Source organism: Mus musculus, chromosome 5 (genome assembly GCF_000001635.26).
Source record: "Mus musculus strain C57BL/6J chromosome 5, GRCm38.p6 C57BL/6J".
Taxonomy (NCBI): Eukaryota; Metazoa; Chordata; class Mammalia; order Rodentia; family Muridae; genus Mus; species Mus musculus.
Window position 1 is genome coordinate 51475287 of NC_000071.6, and position 12014 is coordinate 51487300.

General features: G+C 39.6%; 1 protein-coding gene across 13 annotated transcripts in view; it reads right to left on the reverse strand.

Moving 5' to 3' along the window:
• Ppargc1a (peroxisome proliferative activated receptor, gamma, coactivator 1 alpha) overlaps window positions 1-12014 on the reverse strand; it is a 661605-nt gene that overhangs the window by 21038 nt on the left and 628553 nt on the right. The window lies entirely within an intron of this gene.

Genomic DNA, 12014 nt, shown 5'->3' on the forward strand with positions numbered 1-12014 from the left:
AGAAGGACTGAAACGAATCCAAGATTCAGCAGCTAATTACATAAGGAGCAACTAAAGGAAGACCAGGGTGCCTGTGGGTTGGTGCCTTGCCTGCCTGCCTGCCTTACTACAGAAAATTCAAAAGGGTAGGATATTCTGAGACATAGCAGTTACCTCTAAGACTCACCATGAATAAACTCTATTCATCCTGTCCTGCCCAGGAAGAATCACTGTGAAGCTCCACTGTCCAAGGGACTTTGAAGGAGGGCAGGCTACAGTTTAAATGGCTTTATTCTTACAAGGAAACATTTTAGTTTATAATAGATTTTATACTTAAGAGGATGTGTGAATGCTATTCAGGAAAAAAAAAAAAAAAGGCTCCAAACCAGTTAACAAGCCTGGGGTGAGTCTCAAGGCAACTGTGCATTTCAAGGGGGGAAAAATTCCTATCTGGCTGGGAAAAAAAAATATATATATATATAAATATGTCAAGAACCAAGTAGGTCAAAGAGAGCCACGTGAAATTTTGTTATAAAATATAAATTTTGTCTTGTTCTCCTACTTGATGATAAAGATGCGGAAGAAATTAATATTTTCTCCTTTAAAAGATTTTGAGACAATCTTTGGCAAGTTTTAGCTTGTCGGGTTAATTATCTCAGTGGAGAAAGACAGAGAACATTCAGAAAGACAATACAGGTATGGGTGTTTTTCCTTTGGGCACACCTGAGTTGCACAGGGGCTGGCTTTGTTCATGTGCCCACTCTTTGCTTCAGTGGAGAAGTAGGAAATTTTTTTCCAGCATGAAACTTCTATGCTGTGGAGGTGAATGTTCATTTTGTACCCTTCTCCGTTAGAGACGAGCATGACTTGTTCCCAGGCTTAGGAAGTCCCTATTCCTTTTGCTTATACTCTGCATTACTCTGTTCTTGTGTTGAGATTTCTACCACAGGCTATCTTTGGTAAACAAGGTAATATATTTTTAAAGTATTCATGCTCAAAAATGATGATGTTGGGTTCTTGAACCCTCACCATTGGAGCCAAAGAGGCTCATAAACCAATGATGAGGGACTCAGCTGTATAGTTCCCATTGCAAACCTAAGGGCTCTCCCCCTCCCCTGGGCTTAAATACTCAGCAGCCATGTTAAAAGTCAGATGTGGCAGAATGTAGCCTAAGCGATGGGTGTCAGAGTCAAATGAGTTTCAGAAGCTCCTTGTCTGGAAAGCCTCACCAAATCCATGAGATCAGGTTCAGTGAGAGACTCTGTCTCAAAAATCAGTCAATAAATAAAGATGAAGAGTGACAGAGTAAAGCTATCCGATTCTAAACCCCTAGCTTCCACGTGCACCTACATCAACGTGTATCACACATGCACATGCCAACACCAACAGCTACCTACTCCACACGTACATACTACACCATACACATACACACATACATATACACACTAATGAGGAATAAGTGGAATAAGTGCCTATAAGTGCTATCCAAACAAACAAAAACAAAACCAAGAAAAGAACCAAAGGGAGAAAGAGAGACAGAGACAGAGACAGACAGAGAGAGAGAGCAAAAAGTGACTCTTGACTTCGGAGTGAGTGAATGCCATTCCGTACCCAGCATCCACCTGCATAAATTCTCTTTATGCTCATTCAGTTTGGGGTAAGGTTTACTTTTCTACTGACTGGTGTTGGGGTGACTCACATCCAGTGCGCTGCATGTCTCTGAATCTCTTTGCCTTTTGCTGTTGCTGTTTTTAACAAGAAGCATACCACTTTTCTCCACGAGGGTCTTCAGTACTTTGTAGGATGGTGTGTGGACTTAATTGTCTTACAGGTTATCTTGCTCATTTTCATTTTTTTTTCAGTTTCTCTCTGAGTAGTTAGTCTCAGGTGTCAGTGGCCTAAGAGTCACTTAGGAGGCTGGTTACACATTTTTAATGAGATGGCTCCCAGACTGCATACTGAGAACCAAGGTCTTTGAACATCTGGATGGCACGTGGCCTTTACTCCAAATATCTGTGTTTTGACTGACAGTCCAGATGTATAAAAAGAAACCCTGAACTTCAGAAATGCCAAATTAGGCCACTATAAAAGAGCGGCTAGCTCTAAAAATACCTTGTCTATCTAGGGATTTTAAATATAGAAATTCTTTTACTCTTGAACATCTGAAACCCTTGTCCCAGTATCTAAGCTAATTATTGTTTAAATAAATGGTTTTCCAGTTGTTCCTGGCTGTCCTGGTCCTGTGATTGTACTTCATTTCTGTTAACGACTAAATTTTTTTTTTTATGATCTTCTCAGAATAGAACCTCTTGCCACTGAATAGACATCCATAGGGCACTTACTATGTACTGGATGCTACACAGGCTGCTGGTACTTTAAAGACTCTACCCCCAGGGACATCACAGGTCCTTTTAATAAAGAGGCCATTTTTTTCCAATTTTGAAATAATTATGGTTTTATTGTGGAAGCTATGCTTAAAATGGAGGGAAATGATCTGGGGAAAACCAAATGCGTGCTGTGGGAGGAACCTGAGGTTAGGGGTTTTGGTCACATCACCTGCTAACTCAAATTCCACTTGCTCATTTGAGTGTAACAGTTCACTATTGGTGCATGGGAAAGTAGGGGAAATATCTTGGGTAACTTGCTATTTTCTTTATATTCTTTACCTAAACACCCATAATCAGAGACTATCTCTACATGAGATTGAGAAAACTCATGGATGACAGACTTCATATCACTCGATGCTTAATTGAAAATCTATTTCCAGATACAGACAAGATCTAGGGCAAACTAAAGCAAAACAAAAACACAAAGAACATTAGTTTTGTTTTGTTTTTTTTTTTTGTTTTTTTTTTGTTTTGTTTTGTTTTGTTTTTTGTTATTTCTTTTAGTGTTGTGTCAAACTTTTAAGCATTGCTGACGGGACAGGTTACCCCTCTTGGCCCTTGAATCAGCTATATTTCTCTAACCTAACTTGCTCTGCCCACAGTTTCTTCCCCTGTGGTTCGGGGGAGGTCAACATTCAATTCCTTAATGCTCAATTCCTTTCTCATCTTTCCACTAATGGCTGGACTCTCAATTTCATGCCACAAGCCTAAATCAACAGTGTTAATGCCTCCCATAACCTCTGGCTCCTTTCCTGCGTGTTGATTTTTCTGGGGAATGTGTACATTTTAGTGTTGACAGTACAAGGTATATTCCATGCTCTCTCTTGAACTTAGCAGGTTTTGACAGATTTATGTGAGGACAGATGGCCATTACAGGCTGAAGGCTGACAAGAGGCAGTTCAGAGCATTGTTAAGACACTTGCACAAACTCTCAGCAGTACAGCTCCGTGCAGAATGTAATTCAGACTATAGCTTTTTTATTGCTGCCTATTTTCTTTTGTCAAAAGAGCCTGCTGCGCGGAGCAACAAATGGCTGCTATTACCCAGAATGTAATGGGTGTCAGACAAATCACGTAACACAAACAATCAAGAGTATGTAGGTCATATTTCAACAGAGCACAACCTTAGCAATATTTATGATTACTGCATTGAAATGTGCTCTATAATAAACAAGTGCCTCTCCGTCACTCACACTCCCTCACACTTCTGCACAGCCGATCTGGGAGAAGTGGCACACATTCCACAAGTCATTGTTTTAAACAGCCCTTTTATTTAAAGAAAAAAAAAGTCAGAGACAAGTTTGGTTTAGATTTGTTTTGTTTTGTTTTGTTTTGTTTTGTTTTGTTTTGTTTTGTTTTTCATTATGTGCCATGAAGTGGCTTTCTTTGAGTAGCTCTCCTTGGAGTTTGTTTGTTTCATTGACTCTAAAAAATGGTGAAGCCTCTGACCTGTTTCTTGAGCACTGGTATCTACCTATGTTATTGCAGGACTTTGTTTTCTTATTCTCTGTGTCTGTCTGTCTGTCTGTCTCTCTCTTTCTCTCTCTCTCTCTGTGCATGTGCGTGCGTGTGTGTATGTGTGTGTGTGTGTGTGTGTGTGTGTGTGTGTACAGTGTACAATCTCAGAATCTCCTGCTAATGCTGAAGTTTTCCTCCAAGTTAATTTAGCAGGATTTTGCTTTGGCTGTGTGACAACTCAAGGTTTGAAGGGAAAATAGCGACAGGTTGGTTAAGTGAGCTTAGAAGTTGACCAAGGTGTGAAGGCAGGGCAAAGCCAAGCAGGCCTTTATTTTCTCCTGTACCCCAGAGCTTCAGAACTTGGTGAGCATGTCAAGAGAGCACAGAGATGACTAATACTGTGGGACAGTAGCTGCTGTTACAATAGGTGCTAAATTGTTTGTCTGATCCTGGTTCCTAGGATGTCCTCTGCCCTTTGCACAATTCCCAAGACTCACTCAGGCAAAACAAAATCCATTCACTAAAGTGTTAACACTTGGCACAGCAAGGCCTCCTATGTATTACTCTAGTCCTCCCTAGCTGGCATCCATCCCTACTGACTAGGAAATCCCTGCCTGATGTCATGAGTTGTTTTGCATATCATGCCTAATCATTAGGAACGAAACTGACTTCACAGAAGATCTTCAGGACTTTCCTACAAAACGCCCCTACTACCACAATTTTTACTTGTAAAATTCAAAGTGGGAGTTATTACTCATTGTCCCTTAATTACTGTCCCACAGATCTGGTGCTGGGAACCTGAAATTATAGTTATCTACTACTAAAGCCCAAAGCTGATGTGAGGTTGGAAGTTCCTTTGTTATCTTTGGCCAAAATAGGCAATGGGATGCTATCATTTCCAGCAAAGTAAACAGAAGAAAGTGTGAGCATTATAGACTTCTGGCTGAGATGAATGAGGCTTTAAATAGAGATAAAGGATAGCATTCCTGACAGGCAGAGTCACCAAACACTACACTGGGCTCCAAAGAAAATTTGCTGGGTCTCCTTTCCATCAAGTCTTCTTAAATAGGAATGGATCAAAAAAAAAAAATCTTCCAAAGTCAGTTTGTACTTTCCTTTTTAAAAAAATTACATTTATTGGTATTATTCTTGTTGATGATGTTGTTATTAATTTGTGTAAGTGTGTGGTAGCACATGGGTGTGCGCATATGAGTACATGTATATGTGCATGCACAGATTGTGTGTGTGTGTGTGTGTGTGTGTGTGTGTGTGTGTTTCAGATTATTCAGGTCAGAGACCAAGCCACAGAAGCTGGTTTTCTCCCTCTTCCATGGGCAAACAAATTCAGGTTGTCAGGCTTAGCAACAAGTGAGTTAACCATTGAACTATCTCACTGGTTCACTGCCCAATTTTCTAAAGCCATTTTTGTCTTTTCCTGAAAAAAACTACTAGCTACTGTTTAAAGTTCATGTTTATCTCTTTTTCTCAAAGCACATCAAATGGAGAAGAAATAGCTACCAGAAGGACAAGCTGCATGCAGACCAACCAATGTTGCTTTTAGAAAAATAAAGTTTCAGGATCTTTACCTATCCTAAATCAGATAGGGGACTAATATCCAACATATATAAAGAACTCAAGAAGGTGGACTTCAGAAAATCAAATAACCCCATTAAAAAATGGGGCTCAGAACTGAACAAAGAATTCTCACCTGAGGAATACCGAATGGCAGAGAAGCACTTGAAAAAATGTTCAACATCCTTAATCATCAGGGAAATGCAAATCAAAACAACCCTGAGATTCCACCTCACACCAGTCAGAATGGCTAAGATCAAAAATTCAGGTGACAGCAGATGCTGGCGTGGATGTGGAGAAAGAGGAACACTCCTCCATTGTTGGTGGGAGTGCAGGCTTGTACAACCACTCTGGAAATCAGTCTGGCGGTTCTTCAGAAAACTGGACATAGTACCACCGGAGGATCCAGCAATACCTCTCCTGGGCATATATCCAGAAGATGCCCCAACTGGTAAGAAGGACACATGCTCCACTATGTTCATAGCAGCCTTATTTATAATAGCCAGAAGCTGGAAAGAACCTAGATGCCCCTCAACAGAGGAATGGATACAGAAAATGTGGTACATCTACACAATGGAGTACTACTCAGCTATTAAAAAGAATGAATTTATGAAATTCCTAGCCAAATGGATGGACCTGGAGGGCATCATCCTGAGTGAGGTAACACATTCACAAAGAAACTCACACAATATGTACTCACTGATAAGTGGATATTAGCCCCAAACCTAGGATACCCAAGATATAAGATATAATTTGCTAAACACATGAAACTCAAGAAGAATGAAGACTGAAGTGTGGACACTATGCCCCTCCTTAGATTTGGGAGCAAAACACCCATGGAAGGAGTTACAGAGACAAAGTTTGGAGCTGAGATGAAAGGATGGACCATGTAGAGACTGCCATATCCAGGGATCCACCCCATAATCAGCATCCAAACGCTGACACCATTGCATACACTAGCAAGATTTTATTGAAAGGACCCAGATGTAGCTGTCTCTTGTGAGACTATGCCGGGGCCTAGCAAACACAGAAGTGGATGCTCACAGTCAGCTAATGGATGGATCATAGGGCTCCCAATGGAGGAGCTAGAGAAAGTAGCCAAAGAGCTAAAGGGATCTGCAACCCTATAGGTGGAACAACATTATGAACTAACCAGTACCCCGGAGCTCTTGACTCTAGCTGCATATATATCAAAAGATGGCCTAGTCGGCCATCACTGGAAAGAGAGGCCCATTGGACTTGCAAACTTTATATGCCCCAGTACAGGGGAACACCAGGGCCAAAAAGGGGGAGTGGGTTGGCAGGGGAGTGGGGGTGGGTGGATATGGGGGACTTTTGGTATAGCATTGGAAATGTAAATGAGTTAAATACCTAATAAAAAATGGAAAAAAAAAGAAAAATAAAGTTTCTTCTCTTAAATGAGAAATTTAAAATAGGAGAAATTAGAAATAAATTGGTTTATATGTACTTGTTTTAATCACAAGTTCTCTAAAGCGCACTTTGAATGATTAGTTATTTCAACTAAGGTAAAATACTGAATTAAAAATAAATGACATCATAAAATGCAGATGGAGGGCCCAGCCTCACATAGGACATCTATAACAGAACTTCTGGGTTTCCTTTCCATGGATTCTTCATAAACAGGAACGGATTAAACAACGTTCCAAAGTCAGTTTGTGCTTTCTTTTTTAAAAGAATTATATTTATTGCTATTGTTGCTGTCTTTTTGTTGTTAGTAGTTTATGTAAGTGTGTGGTAGCATATGGGATCATCACAGTCAGAAGGGCACAAAGACTGTACAAAGCTGCAGTCCAGAATGACTTTCCAGGATGGTATCTTCTGGATATGGCATGGATGAACCCGTAAACTCAAGCAATATGGCTGCCTGCACAAGACCTGAATAGATTTCATCAAGCATCACAGACAGTGGAGTTTCACAGTGCCACCTATAAAAAGGGGAACTGCAGGCAGTGGGTGGCTGCTGAGGAAAGTCGGTGCAGTTGTTGTTTTCTGTTTTTTCTTCTTCTTCTTCTTCTTCTTCTTCTTCTTCTTCTTCTTCTTCTTCTTCTTCTTCTTCTTCTTCTTCTTCTTCTTCATTTTTCAGGGATGAGACCTGAACCCTAAGTGGTCAACCCTAAATTAGGGCAACTCTCAGTGTGTGTGTGTGTGTGTGTGTGTGTGTGTGTGTGTGTGCCTGTGTGTGCGTGTGTGTGTATGTGCCTTTGTGTGTGTGTAATATATGACAAAAACAATTATAGAAAAAGAGTAAATGAATTTGAGATGGGTGGTTTTGGGAGGTGTTGGGGTGGAAATGATGCAAATATATTGCACTTATTTATGAAATCCTCAAACAAATAATATAATAACAAACCAAATTAACCGCATGTCTACCCCATTTCAAACAAGGTAACCAAAGATATGTGAATGGAAGGAAATATGGGCAGAACCCAGTGGTCCGAGAGTAAAAAGACAGCTGGTTATTTTGTTCTATTCATCTTTTTATCAGTTATAAAACAGCTCCATTGCTTTCACCATGTTTATAGTGATAGCCAAAACATGTATGTATATACATAAAATTGGGGACCAGTTATTTTGGTCCCTAACAAAGTTCCTTCATGTCTTGTGTTTCAAGCCATCACCTTGTTAGGCTGACATTGCCTTTCCATTTCCATTTCAGACATAAAATCCTGTTGGTAGTGTCTGAAAAAAAATCTCCATATGCAATAGATTTAAATGCCTTCTGCCACAAGAACATTCTCCTTTCTCTCATCTTGCTTTACTAACAACAGCTATTTTGAAATCAAATTAGTTTTTACACCTGTAAAAGAGAAGAGTTTTTCTTATCAGCCACAACTAGCTAGCTTAGGACAATCACAAGGAAGTCAGAGCAGCTGGCAATACCTAATAAAACAAATTCCCTATCTCATCCCTCCTGCTTCCCAAAGATGCTACAGATGGGGCACCCACATTATTCTGGAGGTCTTAGAATTCTGTTGAGTCTTTACATTTCCACTTAAATGTCTGGGGAAATTCAGTAAAAAAAAAATTTTAGAGTAAAGTAAAAGAAGACACTAGGAGGGTGCACCCAGCAGTTTCATTACCTTCTCTGTCTCAACCAAACAGAATAAGCATGTAGATCAAAGATCAACAAATCAACTGTATGGATGATGTTTCTACTCTATTCACCCCCTGCTGCATCTGTGGCAGACATCACTAATTGATCATGACATTCCCACTGAGTACAAACTTGGCCTTAGAATCTTTCCCAACACAGTGCTTCTGGCAGCCAATACCAATCAATGGCACTTGGCAAGGGGAAAGAAAACTATTTAACATAACAGATGCCAACTACTATCTTTAAAATTCAGAAAAGAAGTCCACAGACAGAGCTGCTTTGAACTCAGGGTTCATCAGGAAGCTCCTGTCAACATATAGCTGTTTCCTAGATAATGGAATGGGCAGAGAGTCAAACGGATACTATGCTTCAACTGACAGTGAAGAAGCAGCAGGATTGGTGGCAGCAGAAGTAGCTGTTGACAGAATCTGAAAGTTAGTTCTTGTGTTTATACCTCCATTTTCTAAATCCTACACCTGTACCAAAAGCAGTATTTATCCAATGTTTGCTAGAGTAGGAGTGGCTGAGTTGGCACCACAGAGCAAAACAAGAAACATCACATGTGAAATTACCAAAGTGGCCACAGCAGAGAGATCAGCAATGCTAGAGACTGACAAGACTTGAAAACTTGAGAAGCTACATATGCAACTGAAGCCATGGGTCCCTCGTCGTGTACTCTTTGGTTGGTGGTTTAGTCCCTGGAAGCTCTGGGGGTACTAGTTAGTACAGATTGTTGTTTCTTCTATGGGGCTGCAAACCCCTTCAGCTACTTGGGTACTTTCTCTAGCTCCTTCACTGGGGACCCTGTGCTCAGTTCAATGGATGGCTGTGAGCATCCACATCTGTATTTGTCTAGTTGGTCATCAATGGGAGGAGAGGCCCTTGGTCCTGTGAAGGCTCTCAACCCCAGTGTAGGGGAATGCCAGGGCCAGGAAGCAGGAGTGGGTGGGTTGGTGAACAGGGAAGGCAGAAGGAGACGGGATTTTTGGAGGGGAAATCAGGAAAGAGGATAACATTTGAAATTAAAGAAAATATCTAATAAAAATAATAATAATTAATAAGAGTTATTTCATTTTAAAATAAAATTAAAAAAAGAAAAAAGAAAACTTGAGAAGCAAGGAGAGGTGTCCTTTCTAGAGGCTAATATGAACCGAATGCTTGTACAAGATGCCAGCTGTCATACTCAGTCTCAGTTAACACTCACAGAGACTCAGTCGCTGACTTGAACTTGAATTTGTCTAACATCAAAGCCAGGTTTTATATAACATCACCAAGATATGCTGCCTTTTTTTTATCCTAATAGTGTACTTTTATTTATATTTCTGCTGTTTATAAAGTGTTTAAACTCAAGTTGAATTGCATGCAGTTGCCATTATTTTTGTAGGACACAAATGGTTAAATACTATAAATACTGTATTTCTACTTGTAATTTGTTCCTTGGAGTAGAAAAGTAATCTCATTGAGTAGTTAGGAACGTAACCTGAACACTGAAGAATGACCTAGGACACAGAACAGTCCTGGCAATCGTGAGGTAGGAAGGAAGAGGTGTGGAGGAGTGAGCTTCTTCTTTAGTCTCTTGCTGGTTTCATCAATGCTGAACTTGCGTTGTCATCTGACCATCCCTTTGACTCGGACTTCTTGCTTCTCTCGCTCCACCCTGTTCCAAACTGCAGTGTAAATATTTCCCTTCCTTAAGACTGCCCAAGGCAACTGAGCCTACTCAAAGCCCAGTCTCCTTTCCATGGATCACCTATGCTGTTCACAAGAGTAATGGCACTTCTGTGATACCCCTTCCCACCTTTAACAGCCTTTAGAGAGCTAAATCTGGGCAAACACTTCCTTAAGCTGGAAAGAGGCCTCACAGGAGTTCATTAATAACTCCTTGTCTTCTCTGTGGTTCCTGATGCCATTAAACAGGATATTCTAGTGAAGATTACTAAGGGGGCATCTCTCACTGAATAGAATTCTGTCCATACATAGAATAGTGGATGTTGCTATAAAATCCTTCCTCCTACCCAGTCTCCTCCTTCATATTACATATGAGACTTTATACTCTTCCATGCATCTCCTCATCTCCTCATCCCAATTCTCTCTATTGTGTAACGCAATCTTGCTTCACCTCACCTTCCCTACATAGTCGCTGACATCTTGCTTAGCAAACTAACAACACCCTTGTGACACATCTTTCTTAAAGATGCCGAAATATTCTATATAGATCAGCTGTTTTCCTTTTGTGCCACTTGCCAACGAACATTCTTTTCTCAACCAGCTGTTAGAAGAGATCTCAAACTTCAGACCACTTACTTAATGCTTCCTATGGCCAGACCCTGTTCTCAGCACTAGACATGGGATTATTTCTGTGCCTCAAACTGACTGTGTTCTCACCAAGACTTCACATATTGCCAAGAATGATCAGAGAGAAAAACAATCCTGGTAAATTGGTTTCCCCTGTACCAAATATTCTTTCAGTGAGACAAAGAATACAGGATTTTAATTAATAATATGAAAGTGTATTCCCTGACAGAAATAAATATATTATATAAAATGCTAAGCAAGTCCAGATTTCATAAAATAATTTCCATCTGCCTTTCCATACAGTAGAGTACTAAAATTTCAAACTTGTAAGTAAATTATTTAAAACTAAAAATTCCCCAGGGTTGTGGAGTGCAACTCAGTGGTACACTGCTTGCCTAGTAAGTTCAAGGACTTTCCTTCTTTGCAAACACCACAAAATAAATAAATAAACAAACAAATAGATAGATAGATAGATAGATAGATAGATAGATAGATAGATAGATAGATATTAGAGAGATGACTCAGTGGTTAAGGGCACTGGGTGCTCTTCCAGACGACTCAGGCTCTGTTCCTAGCACTCCACATAGTAGTTCATAATTGCTTTTAACTCTAGTCCCAGGGATCCAATACTCTCTCTGGCCTGTACAGGTGCTACATGAATATAGTGTACAGGCATACATGTAAACAAAACATCCATCAAATAAAAATACAAAAATAAATAAAATCTAAAAAAACCCACAGAAATAAATAAAAGAAGAAAACAAAAGTATTTTATAATACCTTTAATAGAATGAACACAAGTTGTGTGATGTGTTCATATTTATAAATTAGAAAGACATCTTTGCATGAAGACATTCAATATCGACCTGGATGTAATGATGCATGGATGCTCCCTTGGCACTAGTGTAGCTATAAATAGAAATATCATTTTGCAAATCAATGTAGCAATGCGTGTATCAGAATTTCCTAAGATATTTAAGTGCTTACTTTTGGCATTAACTCCTATTAAAAATCTATTTTGAGAAAATAAAATTTAAAAATAAAGATTTCCCCACACTGCTATTCCAAAATAGTCGCATTATAGAACAACCTAAATATATAAAATTATACATCTGAACAAAAATTTCTATTTACCTACTCAAATGAATATTATACATTACTGCTATATTCTGATAATAGACTTTGAGGCATTACAAAAACCAGATTATC